Source organism: Vipera berus (assembly GCF_964194415.1).
Source record: "Vipera berus genome assembly, chromosome: 9".
Taxonomy (NCBI): Eukaryota; Metazoa; Chordata; class Lepidosauria; order Squamata; family Viperidae; genus Vipera; species Vipera berus.
Genome location: NC_138212.1, coordinates 12941906 through 12954528, shown reverse-complemented (window position 1 = coordinate 12954528; position 12623 = coordinate 12941906).

Below are 12623 nucleotides of genomic sequence, written 5' to 3'. Positions count from 1 at the left end.
GGGAATGGTTCCCTTATTATAGAGGTTCCCTGAGCAAGTAGGAAAGCTGGGTGCAGAGACCTAGAAAGCTTGGAGTGTTCTCCACTTAAACTGTAGCTTGTCAGAGATTCCTATTCCCCTCTTTAGATCAGGGAAGATCATACGGAATCCAAGTACTTACTGGGAGATCCAAAAACAATCCCTGCAGAGCATTGGTGCAAGATCAGATGGGCAAACCATGTCTTTACTCAAGAATTGATGTCACAAATAAGATCCAAGATCTCCCTATGACTACATGTTCACATATCACTAAGCCTCCCCAAAGTTAACTAGATGCTATTTAAGACACCACGAACCACATAGTACTACTACTACTAATTTTTTGCAGGTGCAAGGAAGCAAATTCTGCAAACACAGGCTGTGCTGCACGCAAAATGCTGGGGAAACCTAAGTATGTCAAGCTGCTTGTACCAAAGACCCCTGAAGCTACCTCTATACTTGTTTGTTCCATTGCTATCTCTTGGGAATAGAAGGGAACACAAAACCCACATTTCACAACTCACCTTCTGTTTTGCTGCTCCTGCTGTTAGACTTGAATTCCCTGTGGAGAAGAAGAGGGGGGGGGAATCATCAACCAGAGATTAGCATGGCTTGGTCTAATCAGTATACCAATCTCGCTGCATATGAGAGGATCCCACTGCCCAATGAGACCTTTGTTTTGTTCTTCTGCAGAGCAAAGGTGGCACAAATCGGCATCTACTTCTATTTAAGCCAAGACTCTTGCCTCAATGATAAGGTCAGAAACGCAGCTAGATCTCTATTATCTTGTTTAGTATGTCCGGATCAGTTGCAGATGGCCAAAGAACAACAAACCCAGTAGAAGGTACTACTCTTCGGTTTAAACAAAAATAGCTTTGCCAATCCTGGGGGGGGCTTCATGTTGCTGGCTAATCACAAGAGCACACCAGCATTCCTTTCTGTTCAGGAAGAACTCTAGGACAACACCAGCTGCCTGCAATTAGTGCAGGTTCGAGTCCCACCAGGCTCAAGGTTGACTCAGCCTTCCATCCTTCCCAGGTAGGTAAAATGAGGACCCAGATTGTTGGGGGCAATTAAGCTGACTTTGTAATAATGCCGCTTGGGGGGGGGGCGAAATCCCTAATAAGCAGGCATATACATAGAATGAAGGCTATTGCTAAGCACATTGATTTGTGCTTCTTAGATTGTAAGCCGCCCTGAGTCTTCGGAGAAGGGCGGGATATAAATGGGATTAAAAAAAAACAACTCAGAAAAGTCCTAGCCTAAGATTATGAATTCCTTGGATTTGAGATTGCTTGTAACAATGATTCCCAGCCACCAAGCAGGGAGCTTTGGTGCACCAGACTCCTTCATATCAAGAGTTTAACAGAATTGGAAGCAACCTTGGAGAACTTCTAGTCCAACCCCCTGCTCAAGCAGGGGACCTTACACCATTTCTACCCTGGACAGAGTAGCCAGAAACCTCGCATGGCACTCTGAGATGACAAGTTCTCCGTTGGATCTACTGGATGTGAAGAAAGCAGAGACAGACAGAGACAGGAGGACTGTGGCCACAGCGGCTCAGAATTCATCAGAAGCACTGAAACAAGCTGGTCAATATCCAGTAAAGATACTACTTGAGCTACTTGCAAACTTTAAGTTCTCAAGAATGTTCTATGTTATTCCCACCCCCCATTTTGGCAACTTCCATCCAAGTTAGACCACAGTTCCCAACACCTCTGGGCATATCAGCTGCGGCTGATCCCAATTGTACCAATCTTAAAGGTGGGGCAGCCTGCTATGCAGGTGGTCCTCAACTCACAACCATTTGTTTAGTGACCATTTGAAGTTACAATGGGTTTTTCACACTTATCACAGTTGTAGCATCCCCGTGGTCATGTGACCAGAATTCAGAAGCTTGGCAACTAGTTCATAGTTATGACGGTTGCACTGTCCTGGGGATCACGTCATCAGCTTTTGCAACCTTCTGACTAGCAAAATCAATGGGGAAGCCAGATCCACTTTACAACTGTCTTACTAACTTAACAGCTGCACGGAGTCACTTAATAACTGTGGCAAAAAAATGACGTAAAATGGGGCAAAATTGACTTAAGTTGCTTAGCAATGGAAATGTTGGGTTCAACTGTGGTCGTAAGTTGAGGACCACCTGTATAATAATAGGATGCTTATTCTCTCAGTCTCTAGGTATTAATACCCCAGAAGAGTTTGATTCCCAAAGATTGATGACATTTAAAAAAAATAATAAAGAGCGGGGAAAATAGTCAAAATAGCCTGGTGGTGTTGATCAATGGTTCTGAGAATATTTGGGATGCCAGGAGAGTAAAATAGGAGTGGCTATCTGCCTCATGCTGCAAAACTGGAGCATTTCACTCTAAATATTTGGTATTGTCCCACCTAGGAAGAATACCCTGACTGCTGTTTTCTGTACTTTTTTGCACTATCACACAAGAGAGTCTTCAAAAGCTCATGTATTTTAATAGAATCCATCATTAAGGTATCTGGCTCTGATGCTGCTTTGAACATCCTCATTTCTCACCAAAAACACCAGGCGGGCCAAAACAGATGTGATGCGGGAAACCAGATTTATTGTTGATTTTGAAAACATCTAAAGCAAGTGCAGAACAGTTTGATTTCAACTGGGACAACCGTGCTGGGAAAGAAGGGGGGAGGGTTGTTATAAAAAAAAAACCAGCCCTCCCCCACTGCTGTTTTTCCAATCTAAAAATCTGCTGTTTTTTTTATTTTTTGCGAGACAGACAGACAGACAGAAGCATGATACGGATACCTTTTTATATGGATACCTTTTTTTCCCCCAGCTGCAAAATGAAAAACAGCTTCTGTGGGGGTAGGAGGAGAGGTGTTAAATGGAGAAAACAGCAGGGGGAAAATGCTAAACATCCACATCTCCTGGGACTCTTTAAAGATGGTAGGAGGTTTGATCACAGCCTGTTTGGAGTTTGAGAGTCACAGGGAATAAAATCCTTTTAAAAATCCAACTGCCATGAAGATCCTGAATAAAATTTACAGTATTCCCCCATACGAGGGCTGTTCTCCTCTGCAAGGATCTCAGCAACTTCGCAGGCTTGCTCGGAAGTCTGCCGTGTAGTCTCTAGCAGTCGCACTGTGCAGTTATGTAGACCAAGACGGCTCGTGTCCTTCTGCTTGGATTTACACTTGGCTGGATTAAGACCAGGAAAGGGAGAGAAAGGCAAAGATGCCATTGCTGCCCCACAGAGATGCTATCTTGGGGCTGGTACAGGCAACCATTCAACTGGGAGAAACATGGGAGAAATGGAAATTGTCCTGTCTGCTAGTTAGGTCTGTCTGTCTGTCTGTCTGTCTGTCTATCTATCTATCTAACTATCTATCTATCGTGTTGGGGGTATCACCCTGATACAAATGGGGACCTCATCTTCTGATTCAATACATAGATTACTCTATAGCTACACAGATAAGGGAACAACCTGCTGTGATCCTAAGAAACCAGGGGATGATGGGCATCCCAGATCAATGAGAAGTACCAAGTCACCAAAGTCTTCTGCCTCCAGTCACCTCTGGCAGAAGACTTTGAGTGCCCTGTCTCCACTAGGTGTCTCTAATGAGCCACAGAATTTCCTCCAGGTCTGTGAAATGGTTAAAAAGTCCTCCCAAACTTATTCCTACTCCCGTTTAAACTTTCTGACCTGGCTGTTCTACTATTCTGGTCTGACCAAGAAAAGAAAAAAAAAAGGCAACCTTTGTGCGTTTGCCTTTTGTGTGTATGTGTGCATGCGCATAACAGCCGAGGGGCAGCCTGCTGAAACCTGGCTGAGAAAGCATGCACCTGGCACGAAGGTTTTAAAAATGGATCAGTTACACCGGTCTGCACCTCCCCTCGCCTGGGGTCTAAAAGGAAGAAAAGAAGGACAGATGGGGAGCTGCTGAGAGGAAGAATGGAAGGTCTTTGTTTGCAATTTTCTTCTTGGCAGGGAGAAGGGGGGTGGGGGCGGAATACTCCATTTGGGCCAAGACCTGAAGGTTTTACCTCAGACTTAACCCAGACAGTTCCTAGATTCCTCCTGAACCCTTTGTTTAAGAAAGTCCCTTTTCCTTGTCTGCTGAAAGAAGATTAGGGTGACTAAACCGTTCTAAGTAACAGAACTTTTTTGGTAACTTCAAGTCACTGTTGATGCCTGACAACTACCTGGAGAAGTCACTACGGTTTGCATGGCCTGGTTGCAGAAGTTCTTTGCATTGCCGCCTTCCTAGAGCTGAGAGAAAGGGACTGATCCAAGGTCACCCAGCTGTCTTTGTGCCTGAGCCTGCACTAGAACTCACAGTCTCCCAGTTTCTAGTCTGATACCTTCACCACACAACAAGCTGGCTCCCCTAGCAGGCTTTTGCTGGGACCAAAATGAAAAACACTGGGCTCTCAGGTGGTTTCCTTCTCAGACAGATGCCAAATAATGATTCTTTTTAAAGGCTGGTTTCTCTCTGAAGACCTCGGTCCTAAATATTTGGAGCTGCTGGAGGGGATTGGTAGTTCTTGTTTTACAACAATGAGTTTAGTGCAGGGGTAGGCAACCTTGGCTCTTTTATAACTCGTGGACTTCAACTCCCAGAATTCCTGAGCCAGCCATGCTGAGGGGAATGGGAGAGGTTTCCAAGCTGAGCCATGCTGGCTCAGGAATTCTGGGAGTTGAAGTCCACGAGTCACAAAAGAGCCAAGGTTGCCAACCCCTGGTTTAGTGACTATTCAAAGTTACAACAGCACTGAAAAAAGTGACTTATGACCATTTTTCAATTATGACCTTTTCAGCATCTCCATGATCATGTGATCAAATTTCAGGTGCTTGGCAACTGGTTCATATTTATGATGGTTGCCGTGTCCCGGAGTCACGCGATCCCCTTTTGTGACCTTCTGACAAGCAAAGTCAATGGGGAAACCAGATTCACTTAACCTATGTGTTACTAACATCAACTGCAGCGATTCACTTAACAACTAAGGCAAGAAAGGTCATAAAAACGAGGCAAAATTCACTTAAACAATGTCTCACTTAACAACAGAAATTTTGCGCTCAATTATGGTTTTAAGTTGAGGGCTATCTCTAATACAAAAGCATGTTCTGCCAATCAAAACTCTGCTTCTCACTTCTAGATGCTGTTTTGTATGGAGAACTTTCAGTCGTACCCACTTCCCACTTGTAGACATGGTAGTAGGAGAGCCATGTCAGCCCAGGGTAGCAAACAATAATCTAGCACCAGTGACCGTACAGTAAAAAAAATAATACAAAAATCTAGCATTAGCCACACCTACAGAGAGAATGGCCCTTGTCTGATCAACTGAGGGAATGCAAACAGATGAAGGAGGATTATTTATTTAGGTATTTACTGTTTTGGTTCATAAACCGCTCTGATCGCTATTGGTTCTGAGCAACCAAATACTGCAAGTAAAGGCTGTAACATCGACAAACAATTAATAACATCCAACAGTCAGAAGCCTGACTTCTACACCCAGAGAAACAAAACTCAATTAAAAACAAACACCCCGGGCTTTATGAAAGAAGAAGGTTAGAGCATGCATATCCCCAGGCCTTGCTAGGACAGCCCAGTATTGATAATATTTCTGAAACTCAGCAGAGTTGGGGGCTTACAGATCTCAGGGGGATGCAATTCCAGAGAAAGGGGGGCGCAGTTGAAAGGACCTGCCTTCAAGATCTTGGCTGACAACATTCCCTCAATGAAGGGACCCCAAAGGGTTTCCTTCTCCCAGATCACATTGGAGAAGAAGGAAGACGGGAAAAGGAGATGCTAAAGGTACCTAGATCCTGACCCACAGCGTCCTCATCTTGGCACAGACGGGCTTGTTCCGGACTCTTACTGATTAGGTTGGGTTCAAGTTCAAGGAGAGAACCTACCTAGAAATGAGGAATTTCCTGACAGTTAGAACAAGAAAGGCTGAGCGCCAAAGAATTGAGGCCTTTGAACTATGGTGCTGGAGAAGACTCCTGCGAGTCCCTTGGACTGCAAGGCGATCAAACTGGTCAGTCCTAGAGGAGATCAACCCTGACTGCTCTTTAGAAGGCCAGATCCTGAAGCTAAAACTCAAATACTTTGGCCACCTAATGAGAAGGAAGGACTCACTGGAGAAGAGCCTAATGCTGGGAAAGATCGAGGGCAATAGAAGAAAGGGACGACAGAGAATGAGGTGGCTGGATGGAGTCACTGAAGCAGTAGGCGTGAGCTTAAATGGACTCCAGAAGATGGTAGAGGACAGGAAGGCCTGGAGGAACGTTGTCCATAGGGTCGCGATGGGTCGGACACGACTTCAGCAGCTAACAACAACAGAACAATTAATCAGTGGAACAACCCACCTCCAAAAGCTGTGAATGCTCCAACACTGGAAGTTTTTAAGAAGAGACTGGACAGCCATTTGTCTGAAATGGTATAGGGCCGGCAGGTCAAACTGCCAGCCCACAGGCCGGATGCGTCACGCCAAAACCGCGCCCATCCCACTGCCAGCAATGGGGGAAAAAGTCGCGAGACGTCACATGACGTCGCGAGTTTGACATGCCTGGTATAGGGTCTCCTGCTTGAGCAGCAGCTTGGACTAGAAGACCTCCAAGGCCACTTCCAGCTGTTGTTTTTGTTATTCTGTTAAGTTACAATTCAATCTGGATATCACCAAGTTGTTGAAGGCTGATACAGAACATAAATTTTAGGAGCAAGTATTTCTGGAGGAAAACAATGGCAAACCAGTTTTGCGTTGCTGTCAAGATGAGTCAACGTAGATCACCTGAAATCAGGACTCGGAGGGGATTTTATTTTATTTTCCTGTGACAAGGACATTTATGCCGTTGAAACTCAGCCTCAGCAGCTGTTTTTCAAACTGTTAATTTTATAAAACAACCCACAAACCCTGGTTAAGGTGCAACCTTCCACTGACTCACAGATGCCCCTTTAGACAGTTATGGGTTGCTGCTGTGCACGTGGTGTTCTCCATAACAGAACTGGGGAATGGCTTTAATGCACACTGTATCCTTTAAAAAAACCCCTAAACTATTTTTCATGGGCTTGCAATAACATCTGCGCATGCATTCAAAATTGTAGCAATCAAGTAGTCCATATTGGTGTTCGCTTCAGGGGCCCAAGTTTACCTGGGCCTTTCAGTCACGTGAATGAAACCCAAGGGGGCTTCTATATAATTGTGACTCTGCTGACATTATGCATTCTAACAACCAGGACTTCTTCATGCCTTGCTCTCTGTCAGTTCAGTACAAACCCTTTATTTATCGGAGTCCAATCACATCTTCAGGGACAATATCAGAGTAATTTGGTCCTAGAAAAATAGAAAACGGCCTTACGCAAAGTTAGTTACAGGTAGTCCTTGACTTATGATTTATGTATTGGAGCCTGCCCATCATGGTTGTAAGTCGTGATGATTGCAAAATGGGTCACCCATGTGACCAAACCAATTTTACAACCTTTTTTTGTGGCAATTGTTAAACAAACCAATGGTTTGCTTCTGGGACAGTTTTGCTAAAACCGTTGCCGGTTTGGTTGGTTTTCAACAAAAGGCGTAAAACATGGTCATGTGACCACGGGATGCTGCCAAGTACCTGGCATGCAGTCACGTGATCATGAGGAATGGGCAGCTGTCAGAAGTTTGGAACCAGTTTGTTAAGTACCCCAGGGCAGTCTGTCATAACTTGGAAAGATCGCCATAAAATTGAGGACCTCCTGTACTTGTTCACTGAGAGCAGTTCTATCTCCTCTAGGTTTTCTCAATCTTTTGCAGCTGAGGGCTGCATTCAATTGTTTGAGTAGCATGCAGGGGATTACACTTCATAAAAAAGCATGGCACAGGACGAAGCAACATCTACTTTTTATTTTGAAGTTATCAATTCAACCTCACTGATATTAATCCCAGCCCCCAAACATATGCAGGTACTCCTCAACTTACAACCACAGAACTGAGCCCAAAGTTTCTGCTGTTAAGTGAGTTTTGCTGCATTTTTATGACCTTTCTTGTCACAGCTGTTATGTGAATCACTGCCGTTGTTAAGTTAGTAACACAGTTGTTAAATGAATCCAGCTTCCCCATTGCCTTTGCTTGTCGGAAGGTCGCAAAAGGGGATCACATAACCTGAGAACACTGCAACCGTCATAAGTATGAGTCAGTTGCCAAGCATTTGAATTTTGATCACATGACCGTGGGGTGTGTGTGTGTGTGTGTGCTGCAATGGTCGTAAGTGTGAAAAACGGTCACAAGTAACTTTTTTCAGTGCCGTTGTAACTTCAAACAGTCACTAAATGAACGGCTGTAAGTGGAGGACTACCTCTAATAGATTTCTCTCTTTTCTCACCTCAAAACTGCATATTTACAGGTAACTTTTAAAATCAGATTTTTGGAATGGCTTTAACTTCAGACACGGGTCTTTCCCATCAATCTCCTCCTCTCAGTCAGAAAGCTGCAGAACTGGAACGGAGCAACTGCCCAAGACTCCCTACAAACTAAGAGAGTGGGACTGCCTCATCTTCTAAGTCAGAATATGTCTTGTTAGAAAGGAGAACTTGCCTTCTGCTCAGACGATTGATTCAGCTTGCTCAGTGTGGTAAAAAGAAAAGCAAAATGGCAGCCAGGAGAAAATAACTTCCAAAATTCTTGAGGCAATAGCTCCATTAACTCAACAGAAGGCTTGCGCAACACTTGATGTTTTCAGAAAGATCATGTTAACCTCTTGCTGCAAAAGCTACAAAGACACTTATGGAATCTGAAATATTTATTTATTTATTTATTTTTAACTCCCGAGCATTCATTTGTCTAATGAAACGCAGTGCAATCTTGAAAACTTTGCAACAGCTGGAAGCTTTCAGGTTTCCAAGAAGGTAAGTTTGCTCAATTCCAGACTGGCCTATTTTAAATAAGGAAGGTCCGATAATTGTTTGTTTGTTTCTTTATCCCACGAAGTTTTTGGAAATTCACTGTGTTACTGAACACCAGCTCCATATCTGATATGATCCAGGATGAATGTCTGGAAGTAACCCACTACAGATGTGGCCTAAATACCAGCCACAATTTTTCCACCCTGTTCTTCCAACAAATGATTTAAAAAACAACAACGTCATGCCATTATTTTGTAGACTTTCTATTGATCCAGTGGAGGTATTGTCCCCATCAGGCTCAGCAATGTATAAAGTATCTGGACAGGCAGCTATTCCCCAGGGTTTTAGCAGACGCCTTTCCCGTGACCTGCTCTCTGATCTTTCCAACCTACAAGAACTGCCCTCCACCCTTTCAGCCCCCACCCCACTGAAATATTTGAGTAGCAAAGGATCAATAAAGTCCCTATGGCACTCTAAACTTTTAATATATTCCAATGCACAAAGACGTATGTTTTGAAAGTTTGGGCTTTCATAATAGGCTGGTTTAAGTAGCATTGCTTTTAAAACAAAAGCAGCATATTGAGCTTTTATGAACAGTACAAGTGATGAATACCAGTTGGTCCTCGACTTACAACAGTTCATTTAGTAACTGTTTGAAGTTACAATGGTGCTGAAAAAAGTGACTTATGACCTTTTTTCACACTGATGACTGTTGCAGCCCCCCATACTCACGTGATCAAAATAATAATAACAATAATAATAATAATAATAATAATAATAATAATAATAATAATAATAATAATAATAATAATAATCCGAAGCTGTATGGAAAAACATCATCTGAAGTAGAATCGCTGATGAACACTGTCCATATATATAGCCAAGATATTGCAATGGAGTTTGGCTTGGACAAATGTGTCACACTTACTCTCAAACAAGGAAAAATGGTGAAAACTGAAGGAATAAAGATGCCCCAGGAAAATAACATTAAGAGTCTGGATAAGGAAGATTACTACAAATACTTGGGTATCCTTTAAGCTGACAACATCAAGCACACTGAAGTCAAGAAAAAGATTAGAGGTGAATACATCAAGAGAGTGAGGAAGATCTTAAAATCCAAACTCAATGGAGGAAATACCGTGAAGGCAATCAACACCTGGGCAATTCCACTCATTAGATACACAGCTGGACTGGACTCAAGCAGAACTAAAAGCAATGGATAGGAAAACCAGAAAAATAATGACAATGAATCATGCCCTTCATCCACGCAGTGACATTGACAGACTCTATCTACCAAGGCAAATAGGTGGACATGGAATGCTTCAAGTACATCAGATGGTTGAAGAAGAAGAAATGGCTTTGGAAGAATATCTGAAGGACAGTGATGAAGATGCACTGAAATTAGTATATCAGGAAGGCTTACTGATTACTAGAGAGACTAAACTGGCCTACAAGAAAGACCAAATGAAGAACAGAATAGAGGCATGGGAAGACAAAGCACTACATGGCCAGTACATTAAAAAGAATAGCTGGGAAAGCAGATAATAACAAGACCTGGCAATGGCTAAGAGCAGGAAAGTTAAAGAAAGAGACTGAGGGACTAATTCTGGCTGCACAAGACCAAGCCTTAAGGACAAATACATACAAAGTCAAAATTGAGAAGACAGCAACAGACAGTAAGTGCCACCTATGCAAAGAAGCTGAAGAAACAGTGAACCACCTGGTAAGCTGCTGCAAGAAGATCGCACAGACTGACTACAAGCAGCGGCATGACAAAGTAGCAACAATGGTGTATTGGAAGATCTGCAAGAAATATCATTTGCCCGTAAGTAAGAACTGGTGGGATCAGAGAAAGTCATAGAAAATGATAAAGTTAAACTGCTCTGGGATTTCAGAATTCAAACAGACAAGCACCTGCAACATAACACCCCAGACTTAACAATTGTCGATAAGAAAGACAAGAAAGTCTGGATAGTGGACGTGGCAGTGCTTGGAGACAGCAGAATAGACGAGAAAGAACTGGAGAAGATAACAAAATACAAAGACCTACAAATACAAATAGAAAGACTGTGGCAAAGGCAAGCAAGGGTAGTACCAATAGTAATAGGTGTCTTGGGAGCACCACTTGAACACCATTGGCATTGACAAATTTGCCATTAGTCAATTGCAAAAGGCGGTCTTACTAGGAACTGCTTCCAACCTGTGACAATATCTGTAATACCATCCAACATCCACATCTGCCTATCCCAGGTCCTTGGTAAGGACTCGATAGGTAGACAAAAATGCCAAATCCAGTCTGAACATCTGGCTGACTGTACAATGATGATGATGATTGATGATGATGATGATGTTGGAAGGGATCTTGGAGGTCATCTAGTCCAACCCCCTGCTCAGGCAGGAAACCCTATAGTATACCATCTGGATGCTTGGCAACTGAGTCATATTTATGACTGTTGTGGTGTCCCAAGGTTATGACCTTTTGCGACCTTCTGACAAGCAAAGTCAATGGGGAAACCAGATTCACTTAACAACCGTGTTATTAACTTAACAGCTGTGGCAAGAAAGGTCATGAATGGGGACAAAATTCACTGAACAATTCTCACTCAGCAACAGAAATTTTGGGCTCAATTGTGGTCATAAGTTGAAAACTACCTGTAAAAGACAGAATGGCCCAAAATAGATTAAATTGGGGCCAGGTGGTATGAAAAGTATTGTCCCCCAACTTTGTCGGCAGGTAGAAACTTCGAGACCTTTTTGCTTTGTCCCCAGACACTCCTTATTTGTGCCTCTGAGAGATGCACTATAATCATTAATTATTGTTATTAATTATCATTATTCACAGTGGTCCGTGCTTTGACTTTAGGTTACCATCAAAAAGGGAACAATGGGGTGAAGCAAAACAAACAAATAAAAACACCTGTTGCTTATCTCCTTTTAAAGTTTAATATAGTGACTCTGTTTTATGTTCCTTTTTTAACAGTGATATTAAAAGTTACAATGAAAAAAGTAAAAATCCATTGCAAATTAAAAAAAGAAAGTGCAGAAAAGAGAAAAGGGAAAGAAAATAGACAAGAAAGAAATAAGAATATAGTAAAGAAAAAGAAAAGAGCTATAGAAAGAAATGATTTCCTTCTTCATCACAAATATAAACCATTTTCATAACTTATCATCTTCTCTTAAAATACAAGAAATAACCTCTTCTTCCCATATCCCATCTCTTAACTATAAACAAATCCTTAAAGTCTCTTCATTCAGTCCTGGTCAGCAAAAGCCCATTAAGGGTTACCAGAGAATACAACAAATCCATTTTAACCTTGATCAAATAAAGCAACTTTAAAATACTGTCTTTCACTTTGAACAACCCTGAATTTTAGGCCATTCAAACAGTGACCTAAAACTTGATTTCTTTTCATTTTTTCTTTGTCCCTTCTCACAAAATTCTTCAAAGCTTTAGCAAGTCTCTTTTGTCAATCCAATATAGGAAAATTACCCAGGACACTCTCTTGGTTTGTTATTTGTATTCTGTTGTATGTTGCTATAAAAAAAAATCTTTTAAAGTCTTTTCCCTAAACACTTGACAAGAAGAAGAATTCACAGACTAGACATCTTCATCCCATTCTTGTATTCACGCACATACATAACATACGTGAAGCCAAGAGGGAGCAAAACAATGGAAACAGCTAAATCTTCTTTCAGACACGAAGGCCGTGGCTGTACCTGCCATATACAAAGGACACAGA